This window comes from Canis lupus, chromosome 28 (assembly GCF_003254725.2).
Source record: "Canis lupus dingo isolate Sandy chromosome 28, ASM325472v2, whole genome shotgun sequence".
Taxonomy (NCBI): domain Eukaryota; kingdom Metazoa; phylum Chordata; class Mammalia; order Carnivora; family Canidae; genus Canis; species Canis lupus.
Window position 1 is genome coordinate 4,004,117 of NC_064270.1, and position 14,217 is coordinate 4,018,333.

At 43.0% G+C, this 14,217-nt stretch overlaps 1 protein-coding gene and 1 long non-coding RNA gene across 20 annotated transcripts in view; one reads left to right on the top strand and one right to left on the bottom strand.

Moving 5' to 3' along the window:
* The window catches only part of CSGALNACT2 (chondroitin sulfate N-acetylgalactosaminyltransferase 2), a 66,640-nt gene extending 52,474 nt beyond the window's left edge, over window positions 1-14,166 (bottom strand). For 16 of the 18 annotated variants that reach the window (XR_004810293.2, XR_007406777.1, XR_007406775.1 and 13 more), the window contains exon 1: window positions 4,207-4,366. The gene's annotated coding sequence lies outside the window, so the exon portion shown is untranslated. Of the gene's footprint in view, window positions 1-4,206; window positions 4,368-13,767 lie in introns of those variants that run through there. The other 2 variants (XM_049103340.1, XM_025466448.3) reach the window with 2 other exon arrangements.
* On the top strand, window positions 4,522-12,615 carry LOC112672022 (uncharacterized). 2 transcript variants are annotated; one of them, XR_003143979.3, is made up of 3 exons: window positions 4,522-5,007; window positions 11,532-11,728; window positions 11,947-12,615. It is a non-coding gene; the product is annotated as an uncharacterized LOC112672022 (long non-coding RNA). The 2 variants fall into 2 exon arrangements; XR_007406787.1 differs by having other exon boundaries at window positions 4,522-4,984.
* Window positions 14,167-14,217: the final 51 nt, after the last annotated feature.

A 14,217-nucleotide genomic window follows, 5' to 3' on the forward strand; every position in this document is an offset into this window, starting at 1 on the left:
TGGCCAGTCATATTTGGCAATTCATGGTCTGAATCTTTACATTTTTGTATACTTAAATTTTTTTACATTTCTAAAATTCCACAAAATAAATACACATGGGGAAAAAGTTAAATATAAGGGTATAAAGGGAAACTTCTTCCTTCTAGCCCAGAGGCCCAGGTCTCTTCACCAGTTTTCGTGTATCCTTCCAAATCTACTGCCACTATATTAAACATCCCAGCATAACATGTGGAACCATGTTATTTCACCTATAGAATAGAATAATTTCTTAAAATGGAACTGCTAAGTCAAAGTTCCTTAAAGTTTTTATTCCAGCATGTAAATTGGTCAGTATCTAATCTATAGCTTTTCCCTTGCTCAGGTTAAGCCTTCCAAGATGGCTTTACCTATTTCCCACCTTCCCAAACAACTTTTAAAATCATGTTAAGTATTTGTTCCAGATTATAGACTTTAACTACTAAGTTCTATGAATCCTTCCTGAGCATGTCTTAGTTATCATTATTAATGCCTTGTAGCCAAGAAATAAATTATACTATTTTCTTTGGTCACTATTTCTTGATTTCCACATCTATTTTTCTTGGATTAATTTTTTACTTGAGGGACACCTGGGTGTCTCAGCGATTGAGTGTCTGCCTTTGGCTCAGGGCATGATCCTAGGGTCCTGGGATCAAGTCCCACATTCGGCTCCAGCAGGGAGCCTGCTTCTCCCTCTGTGTCTCTCATGAATAAGTAAAATCTTTGAAAAAAAATTTTTTTTTCACTTGATACAATACATCCTAGGGTATTCCTAGTGGGTGTGGGTGAAAATAACTTTGTTTTGTCCCTACTTTTTTTTTTTAAGATTTTTTTTTTTTTTGTTAAGAATAAGAGAGTGAGTGAGCATGGGTTGAGGCAGAGGGAGAGAGAAACTCTAGCAGATTCCTCGCTGAGCTCGGAGCCCGACATGGGGCGTGATCTCAGAACCCCAAGATCATGACCTGAACTAAAACTAAGAGTCAGAAGCTTAGTTGACTGTGCTGCCCAGAGGCCCCTATTTTGCCCCCACTTTGAATGATAGGTATAATTTCTTAGTTCAAAATATGTCTCATAAGTACTTTTTAAACACTGCTCCACTGTTATCTAACATTCCATGCTCCAGATTAGAAGTCTAAGTGCAAATCTTGTTTGCACTTATAGGTAACCATGTTTCTCTTTGGAAGCTTATGAGACTGTATATTAATTTGTCCATGAAGTTCATAACTTTCATTGGAATGTATCTTTGTGTGTCTATCGATACTCTTAAGACTCTCAGTCTAGTCTACTGTCTAGTCCATTCATAAACTCAGATACTTTGACTCAGAAATTTCCTCCTTTCCTTCCTTTCTTCTTTTGACATAGTATTTTGTTTCCATTCTACCATAAGGTAAGAATGGAAAATCTGTTATCTCTTTTGATTTGTGAGAGGGGAGAAGAAGGGAGGAGAATGGGAAACAGGGGCTGTTAGCACAACCAGAAACCCTTAACCTATGCCACATCTTTCTACAAGCCTGCTGAAAATGTATACTTACTGATCATTCCCACTACACAGATGAAATGGAGACCAAAGAGGGAAGGGCTGATTTATTAGATTTTCCAGTACTTTATCTTCTGATACATCTTTCTAGAGGCCCAAGATTCTGCCTGGATACGCCTACCCTCATGATTTTTGTGGTTATTTCTCCTTTTCTAATTTCTATTCCTAATTTCTATTCCTAATTTCTATTTCTAATTTCTATTCCATAGAACTGCTATGAGATTTTCACTGACTCTTCTGGATCTATTTTTCATGTCATAGCTATTTTTTCCCCTACTTTCTATGTTTTAATATTCAAGAACTGTTTGTTTTCAGGGCAGCCTGAATATGTTCAATAGGCATGATGCCCTCCCAAATCTGAACATACTAATAGTAATTTTAAAGTTTTCCTCTGTTTCTTACATCAACTCTATTGATTCAGGTCTATTTCTATGCATTTGTTCAGCCTGGGGCATCTCTCATATGCTACTGATTTCTGTTGTTTGTCCCCATTATAAATGTATCAGCAACTCAGCATCTGTTGGAAATCGCTGTACTCCTGCGTAAATTCACATTTGTAACAATTTTATATTTACACACAGTACTTATATAGTACTTTAGCAACAAGGTAAGTTCTTTGACTTGCAGTCCCATGATTCTTCAATCCATTTTTAGTCCTATCCTTGTGGTGTTTCGTTTCCCCTAACAACCACCAACTTGAGTAACACAGTTCTTACCTAAGTGTTATGCAATAAGCTTCAGGGATAGATCGTCACCAACTCTGTCTAACAGACTTATCTAAGAGTTAAACAAATAATGACAGTCTGGCAGAAGATTGTTACAGGTGTGCAACCAAATAAATAAATAATAATATAGTAATGAATCACTTAAGTCTTGAACTCAAAATAGTTATCCTTTTTACAGAAGTTAAAAGAAATTATACTGAAAAAGAAAGACTCTATCTTGGCTCAAACAATTTTCTGCCTACCTTATGAGAGTTATTCCACAGCTGAAGAAATGCACATAGGTGTTCACCAATAACATTTATAAGAATGTTCCTAGCATTCTTCAAAATATGTAAAAATAGAAATTGAAAACACAAATATCCATCAACAAAAGAATAGTCATATAGTCATATCAATGGAATATTGAACAGCAACTTTAAAAATGAACTTGAAACATCATGGGTGAATCTCACAAGCAATGTGCTGAGCATAAAGAAAACTAACAGATAATGACAGAAATCAGAACACTGATGGGGGTGGGCAAGAGTAAAACTCGGAAGAAGCAGAGGGAAACTCCTGGGAAATGTTCTATAAGTGTAATTTGGTGTAGCTTATGGTTACACAAGTTATTAAATATATAAAAACCCACTCAGTTGTGCAATTAAGATTTATGTACCTGATGACTTCATCTGTATTTCATACTTAAATAAAAAAGTTAAGAAAAAAAATGTAATTTCCAAACTGTCTGGAATGAAAACTATGCATATTTATGTCGATATTCAATAAATATTGGATCAGTTAACCATATTTAGCCATAGATACTGGAAACCCAACACCCTTTTTACATTTAGTCATAAGACAGCTTTAGACACATCAGGATAATAATACAAAATGAAGATTAACATTGTTAGTCATAAAACACTTGGTTTCCCACCTCCAAGTATGGACGTACTGTTTTAATACAACATTTTTATTTGTTTATTTTTTAGATTTACTTACTTACTCATGAGAGACACACAGAGAGAGGCAGAGACACAAGCAGAGGGAGAAGCAGGCTCCCTGCGGGGAGCCTGACACGGGACTCAATCCCAAGGCTCCGGATGACGCCTGGGCCTAAGGCAGATGCTCAAACACTGGGCCACTAAGGTGTCCCTTAATACAACATTGAAAGACAACATTGATTCCACCAGAAATGAAGACTCAGCTCCTGAGAATCTTCAATGAGATTAAATGTCCAGACACTGCATATAAATCTCAAGGACAGGCTGGAAGATAAAAGCTTAAGATTTATAATTGAATTTTCATCCTGCCAATAATGTCCTCACACACGCACACACTTAAAGCATCACCATCGCGTTTAGAAATGATTCCTCCGGAAGTTGTTCAGGAATAGCGCAATTTTCCAGATGAAGACTGAAAACGCAAGAGGCTCCCTGTCCTGTAGGCTCCTCGGCCGCACTGATTCCTACACAAATGTGCATCTCTGAAAGGCGCCTGCGGTCGGGCAGATACAGACAGATACGGCGAGGGGCTGCTGTCAAGAGAATACTCCGTTAACGCCAGAAGGAGGCAACAGCTGACTAGAGAGTTTGTGCACGGAGAGAAGCGGAGAGGATGGGAGTTAGATGGAAAAAGAAAGTGGTAAAAATAAAACACACCCACAGCAACGGTCCTCTGACAGCATCGTCCTCCAAAGAGAACTCAAACTGCTCCGAAAAGCTGTGACTCTTCCTGACACCGCAGCGGTCCTCCGAGGGCTTGTCCAGGAGGGGACCCCATCCGATAGGGGCCTCCCGCCCCCGTCCCAACCCCGGGGCTCGGCCGTGACGCGACGCGACCCGACCCGGACCGGGACCCGCAGCCCTCCGCCCGCGCCCGGGCGCTCGCACTGCCCGGGCCCGAGCCGCGAGAGCCGCGGACAGGCGACGCTGGGTGGGGCCGCGTACTCACCGCGCTCACCGTGGATGCAAGGCCACCACCGCCCGGCTACGCCTCCTCCCCGGCTCCAGGCAGACACCCGCGGCGCCCGGCGCGCAGGGGACACCGCCGCCTCCCAGCCCTCCGCGCTCCGCCGCGCCGACAACCGCCACTTCCGGCGCGCGTGAGGAAATGAGGCTGCCGCCGCGGCGCGCGCCCGCTCAGCCCCGCCCCGCCCCGCCCGGGCCCGCCCCGCCAGGCCCCGCCCACAGTCGACCCCGACGGCCCCGCCCACGCCCGGGCCCCGCCCACAGCCGACCCCGACGGCCCCGCCCGCTTTCCCGCCCGCGCCCAGCGTCGGGCTTAGGAAGCCTACAAACCGGCATATGGTTCTGATTAATCAATTGTCTATTTAAAGTGTGTGTGTGTGTGTGTGTGTGTGTGTGTGTGTGCGCGCGCGCGCAGCTCGAAGGATGATCTGTGCAGACCGGGAGATTGCCCCAGGCAGAAAACCGTTTCCGCGGGAGCAAGAGTCCGCGGAGACCCGAGGACCAGCCCGCGGCGGACGGCTGACCCTCAGAGTGGGAGGGACTCGGCTGAGGGTGGCAGCTGTGTCCTGCCCCGGACCCCTGTCCTGGGAGCTTGAAGGGTCGATGAATGCCTTGGTGGACACTGAGCTAAGGACTGATAGGTCGCCAGAGGTGTCCGGGCATCCTCGAGGGCGCTGGGCCGCGCGTGAGACCGCAGCAAGGAAGTCCTGAGCTGCCGCTGGACCTTTAGCCATTCCGTTTCTTTGGACCAGGATTTCCTTGTATGTGAACCGAGGGATTTGAGGTAGACATTGTGGAAGATGGCTTGAGATCTGATATTGTCTGATTTTAGTGGGGGGGGTGGGGGGGAGAAAGCCCTCCCTAGCATCCCCTCTACTCAACTGCTCATTTCAGGGCATCCCCAAGGCACTTTGTCCTGCCCTAGGGAGTGATGGTCTGAGCAGGGGAGGGGATGTCAGGCAGCACCAGCCCCTGCCTGTGTCTGGGCAGGACACGAAGGTTCTAAGAGCAGCTCTGGGGTCTGGCCTCCCATCAGGCTCTGCTTTCCTTAGCGCAGGTTACCACACAGCCTCTCTTAGCCTTTTTCCTCAAGCTGTGTTGTAGGGACAATAACAATAGCAGACGCTTCCCTAAGGTTGTTGTGAAGGTTAAAAGCAATTCTGTGTCTGAAGGGTTTGGCACTCTACCTGGCAGGTGGCAGGCAATTGAAGGTTACTGTCACCATTGAGTACATTACTTAGAGCAGAAAATGGAGGTGACTATGGGATGCATCCTGTAGAAGTAGCATTCCTAGAAAGGAGGATTTGCTCCTAATCAAAGCTGTCTTCACTGGATGATGGTTACTGGGATGTCTTTAATACAGATAGTCTTCTCAGATGTGTCTTGTGGGAAATCCCACAGGTAAGAGAGTCTGGATAGCCTTCTTCTAAGATAGGCTTGCTGAATGTCCAGCCTCTTCCTTTTTTTTTTTTTTTTTAAGATTTATTTATTATTTCTTGAGAGACGCAGAGACACGGGCAGAGGGAGAAGCAGGCTCCATGCAGGGAGCCTGACAGTGGGACTCGATCCCCAGTCTCCAGGATCATGCCCCAGGCGGAAGGCAGCGCTAAACCGCTGAGCCACCGGGGCTGCCCTCCAGCCTCTTCCTAATTTCAAGTTGTCATTCCTCTTTCATGTCATTTCTGTGCAAATGTAAATAAACATTTATAGTGTTAACACTCCTTCCCCAAATCTGGCCCAAGACTGAATAATTCATCTAGTCATAGATTCCATGGGTCTGTGACCTTCTGAGGATAAGGACCATGTCTTTTTCCTCTACCAGTACTTTACACATAGGAAGTGTTCAATAAATGTGAATTGAATTGATTAAAATAAGAACACACAAGGATCTCTCCCTTACCCAGAATCTCTGCCACTTGACTAGCCCCTTGAGCAGATGGCAGGAATGATTAAGTTTACTGTCTGACATAATTAAGCTTTCTGTCTGGATGCCTAGTTATTATGCTCTAGTATGGCAATCAGTCTTGTGTGAGTCTATGTAGTATAAATTAGTTATCTAGTGTTTCTTTAAAAGATATTTATTTGTTCATGAAAGACACACACACACACACACACACACACACACAGAGAGGCAGAAACACAGGCAGAGGGAGAAGCAAGATCCACTCAATCCCAGGACCCCAGGATCACGCCCTGGGCTGAAGGTGGCACTAAACCGCTGAGCCACCTGCACGTCCCAAGTTATCTAGTGTTTAAGCCTGCCATGGTTGTTTGTCCTGTAAGTCTGAGGATCCAACTTGGGAGTGTGAATGGAAAGGTGAAGTATTCACTCTTGGGAGAATTAGAGAGTGGGTATAGAGCACAACATTGGTGGATTTAAGAGGTTAAGACAAGTTCTTTGGGCAGCGCTGGTGGCGCAGCGGTTTAGCGCTTCCTGCAGCCTGGGGTGTGATCCTGGAGACCTGGGATCCAGTCCCACATTGGGCTCCCTGCATGGAGCCTGCTTCTCTCTCTGCCTGTGTCTCTGCCTCTCTTTTGCTCTCTCTGAATAAATAAATAAATAAATAAATAAATAAATAAATAAATAAATCTTTTTTTTTAAAAAAAGAGGTTAAGACAGAAGTTCTTTAAATACTTAAAGTGTTACTGCAAGTAAATATAAATGGCAGGCCACTGAACTGTCAGAGGATTACATTCCCAGGCTGGCAGCTTTGAAGCTCTCAATCCAAGTCTAAGTCCACTACATATCCTCAGTTAAGATGTTGTAATCAGCCTGTATTTGACATTCCTGATGATGGACCTTAGGAAGTCTACAGAAAAAGGAGTATCTGGACCTGTCCTCTACTCTCATATCCAATCATGGCAAATGCTCAGGCTGTCCTCTCTTTCTGCTGTCCTTAGACACTTTAAATTGGATGAGACTATCTACTCCCCCAGGGCAGGAACATGGCCTCTCCTTTTTCTCTCAGGCACCCCTAAACCAGGCCCAGGACCTGACCCATTATAGGTGTTCTCTGCATACTCACAGATGCGTGAATGAATAAATACTAGTATTCATTCTACAGCTCTAACTTTCCCCTAGTGGGGGCCAAAGTAATAGCAAGATAAGCCTCTACTTCCACTAACCAGATGCAAAACAGCCTCACTTCCTGTTGTGCTGCAATACACAGTAGAACCACTCCCATCCATGTTAAACATTCTATCCTTTGTCTACCTCCACTAGCCTTATAAGTGCTGGGTTTTCTTCTTTATTTATATCATTTGTTTTTCTTCCTTTGTCCTACACTTTCCTTACTGATCATGCCATGTAGCCACATCTGGCACAAGCAGAGTGTGCACTCAGCAGCAAGTGCTTCTCTCAGTGCTCCCTCTGTTTTAACCCCTCTAATCCTCTTGACATCCCTGTGGAGTAGGTTATGGTCCTCAGTTTACAGTGAAAGAAACAGAAACTCAGAGAAGAAACTGCAGAGGCTCTCCCAGGACAGAACCTGACATGAAATCAAAGTAGCAGGGTTAGGGTCAGCTGTCACTTCTTGTAAACTGTTATTTGAATCCCCCATTAGAATTGTTGTTTTTATTTTTTTTTATTTTTTTTATTTTTTTTTTTGAATTGTTGTTTTTAAAATAAATTGAGATTCTGCCATCAATGGATTTAAATTGTTAGCTTTTTATTATTTTTTGAATTGCTAAATCAAATACTAACTGTATATAATTTATATTTTGAGAGATAATGAGTAATTCAAGTTCTGTGGCAAGTAATGGTGATATACATAAAATAAATAGTTCCATTGAGAAAAATACTAACGTACTGTTGTGGTATATTAATACCAGAAGAATGTAGTTTTTTTCCCCCAACAATCTCTGACGCTTCTTTACTTTGTCTGTAAAACTTTCCCACTCCCTAAGCCTGCTTTTGAGCTCCTGCCAAATGAAAGTGATAGGGGCTGACTTCCTTGCTATAGCAAGCTCTGAATAGGCTTTGCCTATTCTCATTCCAACCATCTTTGTTTCCACCGTTTTCCCAGTGGCGCCACCAAGATATGCTCTTCCCTGCTTATTGCCTCAGACCAGAGGCTTCAATCAGGCATGGTATTCACAGAGGCCCCCTATGAATTGCTGTTCTTGGTTTATCAAGTCTGTAAGGATATGGTAAATTGGCATTGGGTCAGACCACTGCTCGCTTTGTATGGAGTTCCTTGGCTATTTCTTAGTTTGGGAATCTGGTTTTGTTATCGATTTCCATTTGTTAGGCATCTTTGATGGAATCAGTTCATTCCTTTCATCCCCTTTTGCTGTCTTTTATGTTTTGTGTACTTTCTACGTGTTGTTTATCATATGGAGAATCATAGGATAGAACATTGGCACAGCCCTAGAACCCTGTTGCTCAAGCTGGTTCACAGACCTGAGTTTGGTCTTCTCTCCACACCAGTGTCCATCTATACATGGTATTTCCCCCCATGTCTTCCTTGTGTCCAAATTTCCCTCTTCTTGTAAGGGTACGAATCATCGGATTAGGGGCCACCTTAATGCAGCATGACCTCATCTTAACATGATTGCATCCATAAAGACCCTATTTTCGGATAAGGTCAATTTCACAGGCTCTGGAAGTACGGACTTGAACTTATCTTTTGGGGGCCAATTCTACCCACTGTAGATGGCAACCTCACCAATTTCTGATAGATTCAGGTGCTACTCTTTCTGCATTAAACCCTGCCACTTTTGCTCAGTCTTTTCCTAGGAGTAAACATATGGCAGATGGTGAGCATTTTAAATAACCCACAATTTTCTCTATTTCCCAGACCATAACTATGAGCCTTGAGCCGTTGATTGCAAAACATTCCTTCCTGCTCTGTGACATTGTCTCTTCAAAGGTAACAGGGAGAAACTTACTTTGCAATACTAAATGCACGCCAGAGTACTTGGGACTATTTGTGAGATTCCATAGGATCCCTTTACTCAGAAGCAAGCTGATTCTGCTCTGGATTCTCCATTATATTTGATACACACCCCCAGATAATTTTCTTACCTGGGGGTGTGTATCAAATATACCTGACACTTTCTGGGCTAAAAATTCTACTGTAATGGAATAAGAATAATTGGAGTAGAATCTATTAAAGTTTAGAGAGAACCTACCAAACCATTACCCAAACTTCTCCAATATCCCTTGAAACCAAAAGCAAAGGAAGGGATTAAATCTATAGTTGAAGTCTTATATCCAAAGATCTTCTTGTACCCTACCCTTGTAATATGCCCATCCTGGCAGTAAAGAATGGCCTCAGGGCCATTCACAAAATTGTTATTCCCCATTCTCTGGCCCATATACCATCCTGTGAGCCACTTGCTGAAGACACTGGCTGTAGTGAATCTTTGCTCGCTTTTTTCAATGTGCTTCTAGAACAGGACAGTCAATAACTTTTTGTACATATTAATAGCAAATTTCCACAACATAAACCCTACAATTTTAACCATTAAGTATACAGTTCAGTGGTATGAAGTACATTTACATTGTTCTACATAGCCATCGCCACTATCCAGCTCCAGAACTTTTTCCTCATCCCACATTGAAACTCTTCCCCCATAAATACTAACTCCCCACTTTACCTTCTCCTGGCCCCTGGCAACCAACATTCTACTTTCTGCCTCTATGAATTTGACTGCTCTATGTAACTCATATGAATGGACTCACATACTATTTGTCTTTTGAATATGTGTTTGAATGACGACAGTACCTTTCTTACCTTCACCTGGGGAAGATAACTGTCCTTCAGGATGGTCATGCCCCAAGGGTTCACCGAAGTATCCTACTATTTTTCTCAAGTTGTTAATCAAGATCTAAATGATCTAATTTTAATTAAATGAAAAGGAAAAATGAAAAAAAATTAAATTATCTAATTTAAGTTATCTAAATTTCCCTTGTGATTGTTAGGACACCATATGTAGATGATCTCCTACTCTACTCAGAGAAAAAAGGATTCCATTTACTTATTCTCAGCCTTAGAAGAAGGTCATAATATTTCAAAAGACAAATTGCCATTTTGCCAAAATACAGTCTATTATTTAGGATGTGGTTCAACTAGAAGCAGAAAACATTCTCTTCTGATAGACTAAAACCTACTCAAATCTATGGTAGCTCCTTCACAAAATCACATCTGAGAGGATTTAAAGGTTTATTTATTTATTTTTAAGGATTTTATTTATTCATGAAAGACACACAGAGGGAGAGAGAGAGAGAGAAAGAGAGAGAGAGAGAGAAGCAGAAACATAGGCAGAAGATGAAGCAGGCTCCTCGCAGGGAACCCAATGTGGGACTCAATTCTGGACCCTGGGATCATGCCCTGAGCCAAAGGCAGATGCTCAACTGCTGAGGTATCCAGGGATCCCAGGATTTAAAGGTTCCACTAGATTTTTCAGCCCCATTGTTGCTAAATTTTTCTGTGATTTTTATACCTCTTTATGAACTAAGTTCTTAGTAAGAGATTCTCTCCTCTGGGAGCCCCAAAATGAACAGGCTTTCTGGAACCTGAAGGTGGCTCCTCAGTGACCTCTTTCCCTAGACATCTGAAACAACAGAAGGCCCTTCTGTCTATTTGTGCATGAGCAATCTGGACAAGACCTTGGAGTTTCACGGGAACCATCCAAAACCCATCACTTACTACCTAGCCTTCCCTTGACATGCTATATGCCCCTAGTGTTAGGGCAGGTGTTCTGCTGCAAAATTTGTGGATGCTTCTGCCGAGCTAGTTCCAGGCTCCTCGCTTGACCTCATGATCCTTCCTGAAGTAGAGACATTACTATTGACTGGAAACAGCACTTCTCAGCCAGCTGCTTAACATCTTATGAAATTCTATTACTCTCTCCCTCTCAGGTACTACTTACTGCTACAATACCCTGAATCCAGACATTCTGCTTCTCTTAGCAGAAGAAGGGGAGCCTAGTGATCATTTTACCTCAGATAATTTGGGAACTCTCTGTACCTTACTCACATGTATTATAGTCTCATATTGAGAACCCTGAACTAATCCTGTTTGCTGATGGATCATTCTCGAAGCTGGAAGATATCAAGCAGCATGTACTATCATTAATTGAAGGTCTCCTTTAGAATTTAGTCCTCTCCTGAGGTAAAATCAGTCAAAATGGCAGAAGGTGTTGCATTTACTACAGCTTGTTAACTAGCCAAAGACTAGAGGGTAAACATATAATATAGACAGGAAATATGTTTTTGGGGTGCCACACAACTTTGGGATGCTAGAACCCCCACAAAAATGGACAAGTTAAGCAACTTTTAGATGCATTCTATTTACTACAAAGGTGACTACTATGAAGGTCGAGAACCATGCAAAAAGAGACAACAATATTGAAGCTAAAGGCAACGCTCTGCAGATCATGATGCCAAACAACTAAATTTTCTCCCTGAAACTATTCATGGAGCACAAATTGATTACTACCTTAAATTGACACTGGAGAAGCTGTAAAGGGACAGCTGCATTGTTCTAAATTTCATGTGGGTAAGTCATGGTGTGTGCCAATCCTAATACTGTCCTTGGATCAGTGACACAGGGAAGGTGGGGCAGGCTCTACAGTGCCTTACGAGTAAAAGCTACTTGCTCTGTAAAACTGACCCTCAGGACCTGTATGGAATTTATTCTTGGGCCTGGGTTAGGATTCTGGGTTCAAAGCATCTGACAGGGGTTATTAATTGTTCTCATTCTTATTTATGTCATAGGGGTAGTAATACTGGTCCACTGCATTCTATCCAGGGTCTGAAATGCTTCTGCACAGCTACTTTCCTCATCAGATGATCCTCATGGTGATACAACAGAAAGGCTGAAAAGACTTCATGATACAGTTGGCCTTGTAGAGGACTGAACAATCAATCTCAAAGTGGTGAAGATCTGGATTTCTTTTTTTTTTTTTTTTTTTAAGATCTGGATTTCTAGACTTCCCTAAATTCACCAACTTCTCACAAGCAAGAAAATGATCAGAAAGGAAGACTGAGAGACAATATGCAGACATACAATGACCAGACCACATGTAAACTGAGAAGCCCTGACCCATACCTCTGTAGGAACTGGCCCAGAATGGTCGGGGCTTGGTCTATGACTGCCACGTTCCCCACTTTTGCTATTTCCAAATCAGAACCAATCAGAGAGAGCCAAATATGTTCCCAAAGCAAATCTCATAAGATGCCCGACTTCTAGGTAGCCTACCTTCCGCTTCCCCCTGCCAACAACTTCCAAGCACAACGTGCCTGAAGCCTCTCTCCCTCACCCCCTTTTTTACTGTAAAGCTTTTCCCTCCTCTGCCTGCGTTCGAGTTTCTGTCAAAACCAACTGATGGTGGTTGACTCTCTTACTATAGCAAGTTCAGAATAAATAACCTCTGCTTGTTCTCATTTGGATGGTCTTTACTTATTTCCATGAAACTTAAGATTATAGATAATTGGGGTCCTCTGAAAAAAATACAATTTTCTACCACAATGCTTTTTTTAAAAAAATATTTTATTTATTCATGAGAGACACAGAGAGAGAGAGAGGCAGAGGGAGAAGCAGGCTCCCCAAGGGGAGCCTGATGTGGGACTTTATCCCAGAACCCCGGAATCATGACCTGAGCCAAAGGTGGATGCTCAACCACTGAGTCACCCAAGTCCCCCACACAATACTTCTTTTACTTCAATGACTATCTCATGAAAGACCAGAATCCTTCCATCCTCTGTATCACTCCTTTTCTTAAAAATCTGATAATCTTTTCTTTCCACACATTAGGAAGTCCCCCAAACCCTTGGCATGCACCTGACCTGCCAGGCCCTGTGGCCACAGACCCTCCAGGGAAATTTCCTCTTTAAAGCTCCCAGGATGGGGATCCCTGGGTGGCTCAGCGGTTTGGCGCCTGCCTTTGGCCCAGGGCGTGATCCTGGAGTCCCGGGATTGAGTCCCACGTCAGGCTCCTGGCATGAAGCCTGCTTCTCCCTCTGCCTCTCTCTCTCTGTGTGTGTCTAAAATAAATAAATAAATCTTTAAAATAAATAAATAAATAAATAAATAAATAAATAAATAAATAAATAAATAAAAAATAAAGCTCCCAGGAGGCACAACATGTGAAGCATGTCATAGGCCCTTGGTGAAAGAAGCATCTGAGGACAGGGGCTGTGACACAGGCACCATGTGGGCTCCCTACAGTCCTCTGGGCAAAGTCCCTTGCCTCAGGGAGTAAGAGGCAGCCTTGCGTTCTTCCTTCTTCCAGTCTAGACCCTTCCCAAACCATAGGAATGACTTTACTCCACAGGGGAAATGACATGTACAGAAAAGGACTGGCATGGAGGTGAGAGACAAGAGCAGCCAAAAAACATATGGTTTATTCTGGTACTGTTTACAAAACTGACCAAGATTAAAAGAAACGGGGACACTTAAAATGAACTTCACATTTTTATTCATGAAATTGATCATTTTCATGGTAAATATTATGTTTATGAAATATCAAAATGATTTCCTTCTCAAAAAGTTACTTTTGTGTTTTGTTTTGTTTTTTAGTTTTGGAATGTACTTACCTTGCCTGCTCATGCTAACTTTGAACTTGAATTGCTGTGTCCTCTGAATGGATGCAGGGTTATGGTGCCTCCCGGTGTGGAACAGAACTCTTGAAGTCATGGTGGTTGGGTTGGAGTGGTCTTGGGTTGTGACTCCTTCCATGCTGCCTGGCCCAGTTCCTTGTGACACTGATGTTTCTGCAGTCACCAAGTTCCTGTAGATGGCTTCCCTGTCACAACTCTGGGCCAGGCTCACATTGAGAGATGTCGGTTGGCCAGGTCCTGTGATTTAGCACATCCCACAAAACATCTGCAAAATTATCTCATTACTTGACATAGCCATCAAAACCTGAGTTGCAAAGATTAACCATGATTTCTTTTGGGCATTGATAGTGCATACCTCTTTGACTCTGGGTGTGATGCTCACTCTTGCTGCTGTTACACTGCCCCCCCCCCCCCCGCCCCATCCAG